Here is an 18,549-nt window from a genome sequence, read left to right on the forward strand (position 1 = left end):
GTTTCTACTTGATGTTGCTCATGAATTCGATTATGCTTCTACTTAATGTTTTGTAGAAGTAGAACAAGTATTATGCTTTAGGACATTGCATATATCAGTTTGTTCTACAGGTGAAATTTCTACAAGGTTTTCTACCAAGCAGTCTGGGCTTGGTATAATTTTGGTGAGTTCAACTTGAGATTTGGGCATAAGAGTGGACAGTTCAGAGGGCACCCTGTTTGGGAAAGGTGGTGATTTCGTCGCCGACGTCCCCTCCTTCGCTTACCGGTGCGTATTTTGGTTAATTGCATGTTTGGTGTATGGTATCTAGATATCTCGAGCGGGAAAGGATTCATACCTTTGGTTCTGAAACCCATTTGTTGGTCCTACTGTGGATGGGTGGGTGTTCCTCCACGTTAGAGTGGAATTTGGCTCTCTGTCCTCAGTAGTTCTTTCTCAGGGTTCAACAATGTTTGGTGGTTTCTGTGGAGAGGGTATGTTGGACTTAGGGTGATTTGGCTAGTGGTCTTCTTACAAAGGGTGGGGGATGGTGAATTGTGGGTCTAGTTCCTTATTGCCGGTTTGGAATTGTGGTTCCCTATATTTATCCTCGATTTGTTGTTTTTGGTCATGATGGCGTGGGTGGGGCAATTCTATGCGATTGAAATTGTAGTTTGTGTAGCAACTCGTTGGTTAGCTTCAACCCTTCTTAGTGGTGCCAGTTCTTCCATAATGCATTGGGTACCTCGTATTTTGTAGAAATTTTGAATAATTAAACACTTATTCACAGAGATTATCCTGATTATACACTATTGCAGAATACATGCATAATACGTAACCTCCTCTATGTTGATCATCAATTTATCAGCATTAAAAGCAATGAAACATCAATCGCATGCACACATTAACACAGTATGTAACCCGGGGAAAGCATACAGCTGAAAACCCCACACTATCTGTATATTATAATGATTGAGAACATGTAACAATACATAGTACAATACTCCTCACAAGTACTCAGTACTATCTCCACCTGTTACACACAAACTAGCTCAGATTTGATGCCTCAAATCTCCTCCACTGTTTGCCTGCCTCCACTGTGCAATCCTACAAGAGAATAATGATGAATGGCTGAAGCAAACTCGTATTTCCTTGGCTGAACCACGCAATCCTCATTGGCATTACTCAATCCCACTGATTGTGCAAGATCTCATGCACAACTATAGTCACAACTAATAGCAATCTCAACCTCTAACACCTGTCTCCACTGAACTGTCCATGCACTGAGTTCACTAATGTATGCTTTAGTTGCTTTATGAGTTAATAATTAGTTAATTAATTTAACAATTAATTCACATCACTCATCACTAGTGTATTCTGCAGTTAGACTAAATACAACTAGTTTAACCAAGTCAAACTGAACAAAACTCCATCAACTCCACAATCAACTCCACCAAACTCAACCACATGAGTTCTAACTAAATTCCTGCATGCAATAGCTCAACTGACCCACAAGAAAAGCGTATTTCCTTCTGACAACTACATGTGCCAAATCTGTAGCTCAAACTGAAGTGCTCCAAGAGGATAAGATAATGTTTATAGTCCAAATATTATTATGAGCTAATAATATTCGACTGTTCTATTTTTAGCCTGGCAGTCTAAAAATAGAAACCACCCATATGTCTAAAAATAGATGATCTGAAATGGAATGTACTTGTTTAAGGGTGCAAGGTATCCATTTCCCATAATTGCAAATGTGAGCTATACACTCCAAGTGACCTTGAAAATGTGAAAACTTCTTATTTCTTATACAGAGATAGACTGTAGGGGCATTCACCAGACATGTCACCTCTAAAGAGAGGATGAGTTCCAGAGGCTACCTGGTGCTCTACAGGCTCTGCCTAAAGAAATAACGAAGTAAATACTTAGAAGTCTTTGACATACACATACTTGAAGTTTGATGTCTTGCGGAATAAGACAAATAACTTTCTACAACTGAATAGGTGATTATGTGTGTACGAAAGTTATGTATATTTGCTATTTAACACTTTACATCAGTTTTTTTTAGCATATCATCTTCAGCAAATAAAGACATCCAAATGATGAAGCAGTTCACCCCTTCTGGGCTACATTTGCTGGACCAAGCCTCTCAAACTAGGCTTGTCCTCTTGTATTAAAAATGCTACAAAGGCTAATACAAGAATATGAGTGTCTAGAAAGAAAGATCTAACTGTAAATACAAAATCATAAGATAGGAATTAGCTAAACATGCTCTTTCCCAAACACTAAACAATGAAATTGTACCTTATACAGTACTTTCCCCAATTGGCCTTGGGCCCTTTAAACTTGCATGGAGAATTTCGAGGTGAAGATGACCTCAATTGGTTCTGAAACCTATGCCATTAGACTCAGAAGGTTGAAAATAGCAGACATAGGCTTTTGAATCACCAAAAATGGATGAACATAGCCACTAAACAGCTCAAGCACTGAAATGGCCCTAGTGGCCCTGAAAGCTTCCCTGAAGCTAAACAGTGAGAAGAATGCCTCAACAGGAAAAACGAGTAGTAGAAATGGATTCATAATGCTAAAAAACTTCAAGAATGACCTTCGTTCCACATTCACTGGCTGCACAATTTCCAATGCAACTGCCAAACTGATTTGGCCCTGATGGCTCCTGGAACTTCCATGAAGAAAAATCACCTACAAACGACCTCAAATGGCTTTGAAACCTATGCCAATGGCTTCAGAAAGTCGAAGAGCCCCAAAATAAATAAAAAATTCGTCCAAAAAGGACTTTCCTAGCCAAAGTTATGGCTCATTGAAGATTTCCTCTAGTTTGGCCTAGAATCACTCCAGTTAACTGTAGTGGAAGTTCAGTTAGCTCCGCCAATTATGGCAGGACTGCCCAAATTTGGCGGTTTGCCAAAATTCCCGCCAATCTGACCGCCTGTTACGGGTTGCAGTTAGTGTGCATGTGAACGTGTTGGAGTGTCGGCTTCCTGCATTGGATTATGTGCCTGGAGGTGGGGGAGGAATGGTTAGTTAATCCGTGTGTTACGCTGTTTCATTGAACAATACATTAATGCCCGCCGGTTGTTACCATATGTCCATGCCAACACAACCGTTAAACGGTTTCATATGGTGCGCAGTTTGTGGTTGGGGCCTAGTCTTCGGGCCATGGTCATATATCATGGGGGCTGGCCCTAAGAGGCCCCACCGAACACCCTCACAAGGTTCTTAAACCGTTTCTGCCGCCCATATCACATGACTCATGCCATTGGCGCAACGGTAAAACGTTGCCTTTGCTCCGGGCTGATCGTGGGTTCAAACCTCGTGCGCGACCAAACTTTTAATCCAACGACCCATACTTGCTGACGTCACCCTGGGCCACCCGGTGGCCTCCGGGCCTACCACATGGCATCTTTCCATTCGCTGCCCAAAACAGAATATTCCAAAGAATATTCTATGTAATATTTTATTTTAATTTTTTTTGAAAAAAATTCAAAAATTCAATGTTATTGGGCAATTCTTCTTTTTGGCATAACTTTCTCATACGATGGCCGTTTTCCGAATCATTCATAGCGCCGGAATCAGGAAGATGAGCTCTATCCATTCGTTCAGGTTCAAACCAATTTTGAGCACTTTCATTTTTGACCATTTTACGACACTTGGTCCTGAGCTCCTGATCAATAGAAGTCCATCTATTTTTACCAACATGACCAATCATCCACAAATAGCATCCTGCAACTCATAGACCATGATCCATATGTCTAAAAATAGACTTTGCGCCAAAAATAGCCTGCAGGCCCACTCAATGAAGGCGACTTCTTTCCACTAAGCTCCATCATCTTGTTGCATTCTCAACATATTTCTCATTCTTCTTCATAGCTAAAGCTCAACTTAGATGATTTGGAGGGTTGGGAGTCTCCCTTGCAGGTGGTAGTGGTGAACGCTAGCTCTGCCTGGGGTGGTAGCAATGCTGGTCGTTCGGGTCAGGCGATCTTTAGGGCTCGCAGTGTTCGTGGTCGTGGTGGATCAGTGGCAAGCCGTAGGAGTCATACCTTGCGGAGCCAACAGCGGGGTGGAGCGATACATTGTGCTAGCTAGGGGCGAGAGGGGATGGCGTGTAATTCAGGACATAGACAGAGACAAGAATTTTTTTTGGAAAACTGTCGGGGTTTGATTTAGTCAGTAGTGGAATTCCTGGAAACCTCGGAGTAGGCGCGACAGGAAAAGCATGTAGAGCTTTTTGCTACATTGAACAAAATGCACTACTTCTAGTGCCATGTTCGAGAGTGCATCGTGGTGCTCTGGTGAGGCCATAACCTGTTATCCGAGAAGGTGGAGAAGTTGGAGACATGGATGGCTCACTTCGAAGAGAAAGTCCAGTGCTCCTTCCACCCTCCTCCTCCTCCAGGAAGAAATTCAAAAAACCCAACCTACATCACATCAGATGACTGTTTTACTTGTTTTGTGTGTTTACTGGTGCTTTTGGCCTCCTAAATTGTGGACTATGTATTTAGTTGTTTTTTTGTTTCTTTACCATATGCTGATCACAGTAGTCAACAAACATGGTTGAGGTGAGACAATCTGCATTTTTCTACTGATGTACCTCCTTTTTGAAGAATGAATAGAATTTTGACTTATTTCAAATTTTTATATTTAGAAATATATATATATATATATATATATATATATATATATATATATATTTAATTATTCTTTTATTAATTAAATTTATTAATTTTTAATACTTTTATTAATTATATGTTCTAAAATTCCCCTGATGGGGGTGGAATCAGAGGGTAACAGGTGGATTGAGAGTCATGCACACCACCTTGGACATGATTAGGGAGTAAATGCAGGGTGTCGTTTTTGCCCCCTCACATGCATAACCATATGACTCTATCTTGTTTAATGGAGAGGCTTTTAAGGAATGAAAAGTTGGCGAGTAGTGTTAGCAGTTTACAAAGTTGCACAGGGTGACCTCAGGTTGTTTTCCAATTTCCCTGCCGCAAGAGAGGAACCAAGGAGGAAATTTGAAGGGGAGAATTTTGGAAAGACAATTGATGAGGCCTAGGGAACATGCCCTAATGATAATTTCGGTAGAATGCAGAGGGGACTCGGTCTTGGGGGTTGCATGGTGTATTGAGCTATAAACATTGTGGTGGAAGACTACAGAGGGTGTGCACAAATAAGGGAGTGTTGAGCTTTTTTGAATGATTTATCTAGAGGACATGGGCGTAGAGAAGGAAAAGTGGTGTGACTCACCACTCCAAATGAGATTGGGGAATCCCTTTCTATTTGTGGGCTTCACATAATCTACATGAATTTTCTTTTAATTTCCTCTAGTATATTTCTGTTAATATTTTTAAGGATTATTAAGCAAACCAAAATCCTCAAATAGGTCTTAAAGGCCCCTAGTGGCATTGTGTTAGTGTGGTCTCTAGTTTAGCTTTTACTACATGTCTTTATTATTGGGCCATTCCCAGTTGTGAGAAGTGTAGTTGGACACAGTACCCTCTGTATAGCTAGTCATTCAGCTAGTCATTCTTGTGGACTCAAAGTTGGTCTAGTAAAATAAATTGGAGTCTACATGGTTGTAATAATTATTATAAATGTAATTAAAAGTGTATTTTTAAAATTATAAATAATGTTGATTTATCTTTTTAAATAAAAGATCAAAGTTTTATTAAAAGTTACAAGATTACATTCTTAGTCAATTTATGAAGATTTTTGGAAAAATCACATTGCCAATATTTGGTCGACGCGTTTATCTTCAAGAAAAGTTTACATTCTTATTAAAAAATTAAGATTAAGATTATGTGTTATATAGAAATATAATATACTTCATATTATTAAACTACTTATAAATACTATTTAAAATTTAATAATCTAATCAAATTTAATTTACTTATAAATACTATTTTAAAATATAATAATCTAATCAAATCAAATTAAAATTTTTATTAATTTATTAAAAGTTATTTTTTAAATATTAAAAAAAAAAAAAAATGATTTTTTTAATGGTTTTAAGCAAAATTATGATTTTTGTTATTTAAAATGTTTTTTTAAATACATAAATAGATTCAGTAACCTAAAGAACTGGTGGGCAACTCAAATTCTACATGTAAAACTAATTAAACTACAAAGTTTAAAAAATCTTTATTGAATTTTGATTAAAATTAAGGAGAAAAAATGTTAATAAAAAATTCATTTTATCTACTAATAAAATTACTTAAAATAATTTATAATTTATAATTTATATTTTAATTTTAAAAATATAATAAACAATAACTTAAAATAAATTTTATAAAATAAAAATAAAAGCATTCATTATTTCATACCATAATTAGTAGAGATTATAATTATCAATCCAAAAATTTTATGCATATTTTTATATAGTTGAGCTAATCATCAAATATTTAATTATAATAATTAACCATCAATTATTTAAATATGGTAATATATAGGATCAACACACTTTATTTGTGAATTTTGATTAGTTTAAATTAATGCAAACTTTATTTAATATAAAGACATTAGCTTTCACACTCCATTTGCTCTAATAGTCATGATAAGATTACATTTAATGAAATTTATTGAAATATAAAAATGAGTATGAATTCTATTATGGTAGTGTGGTTTAACCCTATTTACAAAGAGTAAATGATTTGTAAGTGCAAATATGGATATTGTTGGGATTGAAAGGATGTAAGCTCCATAAATTTGATTAAATTTGAGATCTGTTTTCCATGGCACTTAGCATAAACATAAATGAGATCAGCAGCCTCATCACTTGGTATGGAGATTGACCCATTGCTATAAGGAGAGAGTTGTGTGAGGTATTTATGATATACATGTTAAAAAATATGGGATTGATCATGGCCATAAATGGTTATTGAAATCCAACTCTTATTTTCTGTTTAAATTTCCAACTAATAGAACGGAATTGAGCCAGTGATGTAGTACACGTTGAATTTAAACACAAACAAAGGTATACTAAATATTATTTTTTAGTTCATATGAAATCTATGGGAATATGGTAAAAGCAAACCTAATAAAGATACCGACCATGAAACCACTGATCATGTACTTCGGTGGATACGTTATAAGCCACTATCACATCTAGACCATTGATATTGTTCTTTTATCCATTCATAACCATCAATTTATTGGGGGGCATCTGGTAAGGTTCAAATAGAGTATATGTATTATGAGGAATTAAACCACAAAATCAATCGATGTAATTCAGGAGAGCTCAATTCTATTGATGCTATTGAATGCAGTGTATTTTTTAGCGCAACACTCTGAATTTACTGAAATTGGTAACTGGCTGTTATCCAGTGTATTAAAGGCCCGAGAGTAGGCTGGTTAGCTCTTGCCATTCCAGGATCCATCGCCATGTGTCACAACCCCTAAGCCTACGGTGGTCTTTCAACCGTGCCGGCGAGGTGCGGCACCACCGTGCACTTTCTTTTCACCAATACTCATACACATGGACTACACCTAATTCACTTGTCCTTACTTAGTTTGTCTTTCGCAACCAAGTAAAATGCATTTATCCTTTATACTTAATGAAGCCCATACTCATTCATTATCCAAATGCAATTAACCAAGAACAACAATTGCACACAAGTATAAAGGGAGGGGCAACTCCCAAACAAGTCTGCCCAACAATAATATATTATAACAGTTCTTCAATAATACATCATACAAGTGTGCTTGACAGACTTCAAGCCAACACTTAGAATAATTTACAATCAAGGCAAAGACAGCCTTTTACAACCATGTGCCAACCTCATACGGTAAGAGGGTGCTCACCCGAGACACCAAGAACTCCTCCTTTCGGTTCTGCACAAAACCACCTCACAACCGTGCTCTGACAACCTACAATCAGCTCCCGGTAAAACTGCGCACTTCCTTCCTTGAGCGCATGAGTTATGCGCACTTTTTCTGCGCCCTTTTACCCCTGCTCGATGTAGAAGGGATAGAGATGCGAAGTTCTTGAGTTCGATGCCCAAATGAGGCTCTGCGCCATTCAATATATACGCCAGCCTGCTCACATGTGAAGGGGTGTCCAGCCTTAAGGCCGACCCCATAACTGTGTTATAATGCCCATAACATAACCATTTTGCAAGTCGGATTTGCCAATGTGCAAGCCTCTCCAAATCGTGGTATAAAGCTTTTCGCTCCATTTCATTTTCGCACTAAGTGTTCGTGCTCCCACATATCGTCGCATTCTTTGTCGCATATCGTCACACAAGTGTCGGATGATCATTGCATAACCGCGCCCGCCCTTCACACCGTCCGCCCGCTCGTCGTGCACGGAGCGCCCGCTCGTCGTGCAAGGGGCGCCCGCCCGAGTCACGAAGGCCTTACATCCTCCTCCACCTGAAATTATTGTCGTCCTCGACAACATACCATCCCGGTAGCTTCCACCAAGATCATCACCAACCATGATGTCAACTCCTCCACATAAGGTGAACATCCCTGCAACATATGTAGAATCTCATTTCCATCATGCTCCACCTTAGTAACCAATTGTCACCAAGATACTCCATACTAATGTATGTCATATATCAGATGTCCATGACCACCTTGTCACAATCTCCCCATGCTGCTTTCTACCATGGAAGGTTGATCCCTCCAACTCAAGCTACATGTCCATTGCAACAATGTGTCAAACTCCAGCATCACCATGTGCAAAACTGCCCATAATATGTCAACAAGAAGTCATCTCAATCCATGATGATTAATCATCATGTGTCGTCCCCATGTGAACTGCTACCATGATACTCCAACACAATGCCAACATACTTCTGTACACTACTAGTCCCCATGTTTGAACTAGTCGGGTGATCAGTCCAACTGTCACGCTCAAACTATGAGAATGCACATCCTCATGTCACCATCAGTCAGTTCTCAAACATACTGCCACATCCTGAACTCGACCAAGAATCCATCCATGTAATTAAACCCATGCTCAGGTCCATGAAGTAGTCCTCATCTCATCTGCAACATGTCATACGTGTGTCTCTTCCATATGTAGAGACCATCTCCTCAAACTCCAACTTTCCATGTCACATCAGCAACTCCATCTGCACAACATCTTTGCCTTGGCACTCCTCATTGGATGCCTATAAGTGACACCTCTACAAGTGCTCCACATAATGTCCCTGCATAAGACTGCCATGCTCCATGTCTCCAACCTGATGTCCATGACTCTAGTTATCCATAATGCCCAACCCATGTAGACTCCATCTCAACCTCTGGTCATCTGCATCCAAGTTCTCACTTGTCATAAAGAAGCCTCCTCCAAGGCCCCTTGTAAAGTTGATGTGGTTCCTCCCTACCAAGGCCTCCACACCAACCTCCCTCCAAGGTTATCTATAGAGAAAGGAGGGCCAGGAAGTTTCCTCCCTGACTCTCATCCACCCATGTGTCAGATTGATGTTGTGTCCTCAAGTATCTATGCACAGCTTCAATCTCTTCACATGTACATCCAAGCTCACCTAGCTTCTTCCTTGTCAACTGAAAATCATATATGCCCATAGCATACCTGCAAAAGTCCACTATCCCAGCAGGATCTCTACCCTCATAACCCTCATCAACCACTGCTTCTGAAGTAGCACTCGGGCTCCCTTCATTTGTAGCTCCATTGTGAAGATCATTAGTAGAAGATGCTCCCACTAAGTGTCTCCATGTTCGTGAGGTTCCCTTCTCACTTCCTTCATTCTTCTTTCCAGCCCTTGCAACGAAGTCAACAAGCTTCCTTTCCTTCGTTGTTTGAACCACACTCCCAAGTCCTCTTTGCTCCACATCCTCATGTTTTACATTCGGATCTTTGGGATACAAAGTCATAGAAGCCATCCTTGGTCTATACCCCAAGCAACTCCTTCTATTCATCGGTACCATCATGTTTTTCCCACCAGCTGTGATCAAGAGAATGTCTCGGGTCACCATTGGTATGGCTTGTGCAAGCTCCATAAAGTCCAGCCCCAACACCATAGAATGATCATCCATGTCCACAACTCTCAAGTCCAACTTCCCGAACCATAATCCTACTTTCACCTGAGTGTCCTTCAACACACCATCAACAGCTCTAATGGAAGAGTTAACTGCTTTGAAAGCACTACATTCCCTCTCCATCTTTGCTTTCTTCCCAAAAGACTTTGCTGCCTTCCTGCTTATGAAGCTATGAGTAGCCCCTGTATCAATCAAAGCTGCAAATCTCTTGCCTTTCACGGTTACCTGCACAAAACTTAACTTCAAGGAACCATCTTCCTCTATCAGTTTTGTCTTGCGCCTTATCTCAGCAACCTTCTTTAAGAATTCGTCCTCAGAAGTGTCAATAGGATTATGTTCCTTCTTGACATTCCTCTTAAGATACCTTACTTCCTTGCTTGGCCCTTCTAGGGAACTCGGCCCTGGTCTAGCTTGACTTACTTCAAGCTTTCCTTCCACCGTATTCTGCTCAAGTGCACCAACCAAGTGTCCATCGACTAAGTTCATGGAACTAAACTTCCGAATGTCCTCTGGATGTTCTCTGTAGTGAGTCCCCAACTTGTCAATGTAGTCGAGCTCTTCCTGCTCAATCACAACAACCTTCTTACCAAGAAGCTTCTTCTTTGTCTCTTCCTCAATCTGCTTGATTTCGGCTTCCACCTTGGCACTTTCCTTCCTTAACCGGGCTCTCTCATCAAAGAGCTCTTGAAGACCAAGTCCACTTCGTTGGATCTCCTCATCAAGTTCATTGAGTTCAACATCTGTCGTACTTCCGCATTGGCTCCTAAGTTCTTCAAGTTCTCTCCTTAGTTCCGAACAGCTCTCTCGAATCTTCATGTTCTCAGCTTGCATCGCAACCCAGTTAGAACTCCATCGAGTCATGTGTTCCAATACTTCGTACCGGAGAGCTTTAAACACATTATGGCCAGATTCACCATCATCCACCATCATTGCCTTTTTAGCCTTCTCCATATTTACCAAGTCACCTGCAATTAGAACCAATCCTTGTTCCACTTGTGTGAAACGATTTCCTTCACCTGCAAGTACCTGTCACAAGCAACCCTGCTCAAACCGAGTCCTGAAACCACCTTCAAATGCCTCAACACCTGAACCTTGTTCAAGTCTCAACCAGGATATCTGCTCTGATACCACCTGTCACAACCCCCAAGCCTACGGTGGTCTTTCAACCGTGCCGGCGAGGTGCGGCACCACCGTGCACTTTCTTTTCACCAATAGTCGTACACATGGACTACGCCTAATTCACTTGTCCTTACTTAGTTTGTGTTTCGCAACCAAGTAAAATGCATTTATCCTTTATACTTAATGAAGTCCATACTCATTCATTATCCAAATGCAATTAACCAAGAACAACAATTGCACACAAGTATAAAGGGAGGGGCAACTCCCGAACAAGTCTGCCCAACAATAATATATTATAACAGTTCTTCAATAATACATCATACAAGTGTGCTTGACAAACTTCAAGCCAACACTTAGAATAATTTACAATCAAGGCAAAGACAGCCTTTTACAACCATGTGCCAACCTCATACGGTAGGAGGGTGCTCACCCGAGACACCAAGAACTCCTCCTTTCGGTTCTGCACAAAACCACCTCACAACCGTGCTCTGACAACCTACAATCAGCTCCCGATAAAATTGCGCACTTGAGTTATGCGCACTTTTTTTGCGCCCTTTTACCCCTGCTCGATGTAGAAGAGATAGAGATGCAAAGTGCTTGAGTTCGACGCCCAAATGAGGCTCTGCGCCATTCAATATATACGCTAGCCTGCTCACATGTGAAGGGGTGTCCAGCCTTAAGGCCAACCCCATAATTGTGTTATAATGCCCATAACATAACCATTTTGCAAGTCGGCTTTGCCAATATGCAAGCCTCTCCAAGTCGTGGTATAAAGCCTTTCGCTCCATTTCATTTTCGCACTAAGTGTTCGTGCTCCCACATATCGTCGCATTCTTTGTCGCATATCGTCGCACAAGTGTCGGATGATCGTCGCATAACCGTGCCCGCCCTTCGCACCGTCTGCCCGCTCGTCGTGCACGGAGCGCCCGCTCGTCGTGCAAGGGGCGCCCGCCCGTCGCGTCCCTGCCCGAGTCACGAAGGCCTTACACCATGGGCCACACGCGCGCTCCTCCTCCGCGATGTAGAAGCGCTCTCATAACTGGAGCCAAGAGAGGCACGGCCGGGTGGGATATGGCCACAATTACAATATTCTCTACATTCCTTCACAGACCCAGCACCCCTCTCGGAGCTCGTTACTTCGTGCTCGAAAACACCAGCAATTGCAGAAGGTCCCATTCCTTTCGACCCTGACTGGGAGGTAAGGGCTATCTTTTAAAAGAAAAAATAAATACTTTGCCAGAAAACCAGCCTCCAGGGTATTCAGGGAGCACAGTGCGCGGGTATTCAAAATTTAAATGGGAGGGACTATGTATTCGAAAGGAGTAGTCTTAATGGGCAAGAGCTAATCCAGAGGGAAAATGAAATAAAAATCCATTGCATCCCTATTCAAAAACTTGTTGCAGAAATTCCGCGCGCAAATTTGAAATTCTAGGCGCCATGGTTCGAAGGTAGCATTCACTCCATTTCAGTTCACGTCAAATCCACCACGATGTATGTATGCTTCTAAATGTATGGGCATATGTATGGTAACTGGCTGCTATCCGGTGTATTAAAGGCTTGATAGCAGGTTGGTTAGCTCTTGTCATGTGTAATTGGTGGGTACAAAATCATCAATCACATCTTATACATTAAACTACATTCTTATTTCCCATTCTATAGCATTATAAATGCATGTTGACAAGCCCTCTCTCTACAGCACGTGAACAAATGGATGGAGCGTGGAGAAAGAAAACGAGCGCTATTTCCCTCACTTGTTAGCAGCATTTATAATACTATAAAGTTGGAAATAGCATTGGCCTACATTAAACCGTGTACCTACAGTGAAAAGACATGTCAATGATGGTATTCCTTAGGTTTTTCCGACTTTAAAAGCGAGTCTTGCTATCGATCGGAACGGAAGCGTAAGGGGCCCACTGGCCACGACGAGGAGGCAATTCCTATTTCCACCACTATAGGAAAGTTAATGTACCCTGACATGCAAGGGGAATAGTGGGTGCCTTGCATTTATATTTCTGCCAAAGTTGACTTTGGCAGGTTAGCAACAAGGCACCCACTATTCCCCTTGCATGTCAGGGTGCATTAACTTTCCTATAGTGGTGGAAATAGGAATTTCCCGACGAGGACCTTGAGCAACCTGCAATCGAGATAAGCTCGGCCGATGGGGACGTTCGATCCTGCAGATAATAGTCAATTGAAACCCATTGAATTTACGATGAGAGCTCTAATTTAATTGAATTCTTAATGCAGTCGCATCGTTCTGCTGATGCTAGACATTTTGACCCGACATATCAAACGAGTGGCCGCAGAAGACGAATAGGGCTTCTCGATTTTTCATTTCACATTGTGATTAGGTTCCATTTTCAACTTGTTGCCTTCTACGCCTTCGTGTCTGCTGTGCAGAGCCAATGATCAGTAATGGATGAGTGTTCCGTCGCCGCCCGACCTAATGTTCTCTTCAATTTTGACCCGCCGCCTTATTTATTTATCCTCATCCCGCACGAATCTATCTATTCTACACGGCAGCCGCCAGAAAACTTCAAAGTCAAAGGAACTTGGTAGATTTCTCATTTTTTTAGGTTTTGTCGTGATTTAGTTGATTGATATCCCTAAGGTTTAGATTTTACTAAACTTTTAGGTTAAAATATTATTGATAGCCCGCGAGGATAATTTGAGCCTAAATGATAAAAATACAGCAGCCGCCAGAAAGCTTCAAAGTCAAAGGAACTTAGTAGATTTCTCATTTTTTTAGGTTTTGTCGTGATTTAGTTGATTGAGATCCGTAAGGTTTAGATTTTACTAAACTTTTAGGTTAAAATATTATTGACAGCGCGCGAGGATAATTTGAGCCTAAATGATAAAAATTAACTAAAGGACTCTTAAAATTTATAAAGACAAAATTTAAATAAAATATTTTTAAAAAGGGTTGCACATAATTTTGTTATGTCATCTCGCAAGTAAATAGATTTTCATTTATGACTTTAACCTAATTGAACTGATGTAATTTTGGGTCTCATAATTATTTTTAAATCCAAAATCTTAAAAAATGATGAAGTATTGAATTCCAATCAAATTTATTATTTTAATCGACAAAAATATTAAAAACCATATTATTTTAATCCCATTTTAAACAAAAATATTAAAAACCATATTTATAAAGAAACCTCATAAAATATTTAAATTATATTTTTAAAAATAATATATATATATAGTTATTTATTTTCTCGTGAGAATTTGATTTTTTTTTTTTTTAATTTAAAACCTATCATGGGAGTTTTTTTATGGTGTAAATGGATTCAACGCCATCAAACTCTTCTAGGATGCCCAAAATCAAAATCATGTTAAAATTTCTATTGTTTTCCAAGAAAAAATGATACAAGGTAGATTTATTTTATTTAATACCTAACTTAGAAACGACGAACCCTAAATCAAATGAAAGATCCAATTAGGTTTCTCAATCTTTCAATGCAATTTCCAATGTTGGTGTCTACATCTCTAGCTAGTGGTTGGGAGTTAGGGCCTTCATTTATGATTGTGGGTTTAGCTTTTGTCCATATGAAAGATTTAGTCAATATAATTTGTAAAGTATAGTTGAATAAAAATACGACAATTTTATTCTTTTAAATCTTAATTCATAGAATTTAAGGAGTGTAAATATAATAATCACATAAATAAAACTACATCAATTTTAAATGTATCATGAAGAAAATTGTCACATCTCTACCCATTTTAACTTTAGGTAATATAAAAAAAAAAATTCTTGGGTCACGGTAATAACACCAACTATATACATATAAACGTATGCATAGACGATATGAGCTTGCTGTATACTTTATCACAACGTATGTCAATGGGTTGATCTAATAAAGGATGTAAATTAACATTGATATGAAGTATCTGCGTCTTAATATCATGCTATGAATATTTTAATACTACGCAGCTACGTGTTGTCCGATTCTATACCGAATGTGTGAGGTGGCAATACCATCTCAGAACACTTGGACTTGGCATTTAAGTCGACTGATCCGTTCACGTGATCTGGGTATGGCTCCCGTATTGGGAACTTTCCCGCTTCTCCTCTTTGGTATTCCCGCTTCAATCAACGGTGGGCAAACGCTGGCCGAGATCGATGGAGGAAACAGCTCCACGTCTCCTAGGTTGGCTCGTTGTGTTTATAAAGTGAATTCCTCCGGATACTTCGCGATTTCTTTGGTTTTTCTCGGCATCCCATTGCCTCCGCGCCATTCTGTCACCGCTGCAAGTCAAACCCTCGGCTCTGTTACAATTTCCTTCAACATGCAACACTGCCGTGGCGCCCCCGCTCCAGGGATACAAGCTACCTAGCTGGTTCGGTAAGATTTCTAACTGTTTAATAAAGATTGCGGGGTTTCCTATATTTACTCTTAAGGAACGATAATTACTGAGCTTTCCTCTTTGACAGATTATGAATGGCGGCCATAGGAGCTTATCGGCGGTATGCACATTCAATCAGATGTTAACCGGTCGGAACTCTTCACAGGTGCATAATGAATCTTCTCCTACACCCGGTGTATCTTATGGTTAAACAGTATTTGTCTTCTGTCGTAGGGTTATTCTCCGAGCGATTCTGAGTTCCCAACCCTACCTCTTCATGGTTGGTGCAGATGACAGAGAACCAATTTCTTTATGACTGCTGGGTTAAGTCCCTTTGTCTAGTTACCGCGGACCAGAGGAAGGTCAGTCTCTGGATCATGAGACTGTACTACTCGGCCGCTATGTGAAATGGCTACCTGAGCCTAGTTTCTTATATTATTGTGCTTAAAGTTTAGGTTAGCACACTTCATAATTTCTCCGCATATATTCCTGGCTCTGGACCTATTATGGGTTGCGGCCCTTTGTTAAAATACGGACATTGGTTATATTTACAGTTAATGACTACCATGTTTTTGTACAGTGCCTTGAAGAACAAGATCTCATACATTTCTTGATTATGTAATACGATTTTCTCGTCATAATATATATTTATTTTGTCCATGACTTACTCGGTTCAATGCTCTGTTTACATTTGCTTATTTTTCCATTCGGTCTTGGAACGCCATGAGAGGTCGCACCTGCATCCGATTCGATGGTTGCATGGTCAATCTTCGGCTTGAATCTATGCGGATATACAGCTGCCCGGACCATCTACTTTTAAAGCATAAGTTATGGTTGTTTCTATATACCAATCGAAAATTGTTCTATCTGAAATATGTATGGCGGGTTCTACTATTGCATGAATATCAGGGTTTTATATATATATATATATCATTTGTTTGCTACAGCAGGACCTATCTTACGCCCTTACGGCTCTTAGATCAGAACTATTGTTTTATTATGAAATGATTTCAACTCAGCACCACGAGGGCTATCATTTACATCGTTTACTGTTCTGTTCAATGCTTATCATTTAAAGTCCATATGTATGCATAAGTTCTGTTCCTTTTTATTCTTATCTATTTCTTTAAAGAAACAGAGCTAGATGCTCTCGCATGCAGTGCGCTCTTTGAATTCGAACCCGAACCCTTTGGTTCAAGGTTACGATGCAAGGAGTATGTATTATAATTCTGTGATAGTCTTCGAGCCTCTTCATGAGGGTTTTGAAGAGAATACAGGTCACTAATGGTTATGCCGGTTACGGCGCTGAAGCACTTAACTCTATGTTTATTGGTTTACGTTTTTTCTCTTTTCTACTGAGCACGAAACCATTCAATACCGGCTCGGTTATTCGTTCAAGATTCTGCTTGAAAACCCCGCCTTAAAGTTTGATGTCACGGCTCTCTATCTTCTACCTGTCTTTACAGTACTAAGTCAACATACTTTGTCTTGAGGTTATCAGTTACTCAGGAAGTAGTGGTTTACCCCCTTTTTTTAAGAATACAGGTTAGGGTAATGACACTATAGCAGAACTTCCACTGTTTCAGTGTGATTTAGTTCCCTTACCCGGCCCTAACTTCCACAGGGACAGGTTGCATTTCCCAGAAACCCCATCGGTGGCATTATAACTTTGCTGCTCCACGAATGGTACACCATTTGGTATAAGGCACTAGTTTCTAACATTACCTTAACTCCACAAATATTAGGTCTTATAGCTAAGGTACAGATTCTAATATTTGTTCAATCTTTAACCTGATAAGAGTAACAGAGGTTTGAAGATATTCCGATCTAATATTCTAATGTCTGCAACAGTAATTATTTACTCTACTGTTTTTAATAAAACCACCACAGGCTTATTAGGTTCCCGTTACTTACCTGGTCACTGCGCGTACTGTTTTTCTTGTAGCAAGCCTCCTGCAAATTCCTGTGTTAAGCTCATTAACCACCCATCCTTGAGACTTGTCCTTCGGGACCTGAGTCTCCCCCCGAGCTTATTCTTACCGGATCCCAATCCTCAGTAAGACAGCACCCAGTGTCTTGACTATCTGGTCTCTACCAGACTTAGTCCAAAACCAGGTGTGTTTTTTTCTCTTCTTTCTCTCTTCTGTCTGTCCCTACAGCACAGAAAAGAAAGACTCTTCCCCCATTTCCTTTTTCCTGGAAATCCTTCCAGTTAAGGGAGGTGGTTATTTTCAGTTCCATTAACTGCTTTCCCTTTTGGGAAACTCAATGCTCTTTTGAGTAATTCTTTAAACATTACTTAATGCATAATTCAAATTAACAGATTACTTCTTTAAAAGAAAATAAGTTCTCAATGTCATTCAGTTTTACCACAGTAAACTTTTAAATAATTACATTTACGGGGTCATCACAAAAATGTATCTACCACTACTAGAAACAATGAATGGTAGTGATGTCAACCTCCCTTATCCTCATCCTAGTTTCTTCTCCTTCCACTTGCATAACATGTCTTTGAAAAGTTGAGATCTTATGACCTATTTGTATTCATATACATTAGAATGTGAATAAAAGTTCCTTTAAATTCAAATATAGGGAGTATTTGGTAAGTTCATGTGGTAGTTTGGAACTTAGGCTAAGATTAAATTGAATGGAACACATGTACATTATTGAGTTTCTCATTACCACATTTTTACTCATTGTGTGCAGGACCAAAAAGAAAACACAAAATAAGTATATAAATAAATATGTTTATATTAATAGGTATATATGATTAAAACTATGAATTAGATAATCAACATTTATCATCACTATTTCCCTAAAAATCTTAAATTTTCATTAAAATACATTTTCATAGCTTTCTTTTTTCACTATTAATTCTCATTTTTATCAAGGTTCTCCCAAATTACACAAACCCTAATAATTAAGCTAATAAGCGTGTTTATTTTAGAATAGAGATTTTAATTTTTTTATTTAATCTCAACCGAATACCCACACATTATTTTCAATAATAGTTAGAACAAAGGGTTGAAAATTATTTGAAAGTTAATTATGCCCCTTATGCTTTTCAATTTA

At 39.4% G+C, this 18,549-nt stretch overlaps 1 long non-coding RNA gene across 1 annotated transcript; it reads left to right on the forward strand.

The window, feature by feature from the left end:
* Nucleotides 1–15,289: 15,289 nt before the first annotated feature.
* On the forward strand, nucleotides 15,290–16,131 carry LOC149166197 (uncharacterized). The gene is made up of 3 exons (XR_016260404.1): nucleotides 15,290–15,476; nucleotides 15,566–15,643; nucleotides 15,768–16,131. It is a non-coding gene; the product is annotated as an uncharacterized LOC149166197 (long non-coding RNA).
* The last annotated feature ends 2,418 nt before the right edge of the window (nucleotides 16,132–18,549 follow it).

The sequence above is a fragment of the Pinus tabuliformis genome, chromosome 5_1 (assembly GCF_031772625.1).
Source record: "Pinus tabuliformis cultivar Carrire ecotype Pingquan chromosome 5_1, CPIR1, whole genome shotgun sequence".
Classification (NCBI taxonomy): Eukaryota; Viridiplantae; Streptophyta; class Pinopsida; order Pinales; family Pinaceae; genus Pinus; species Pinus tabuliformis.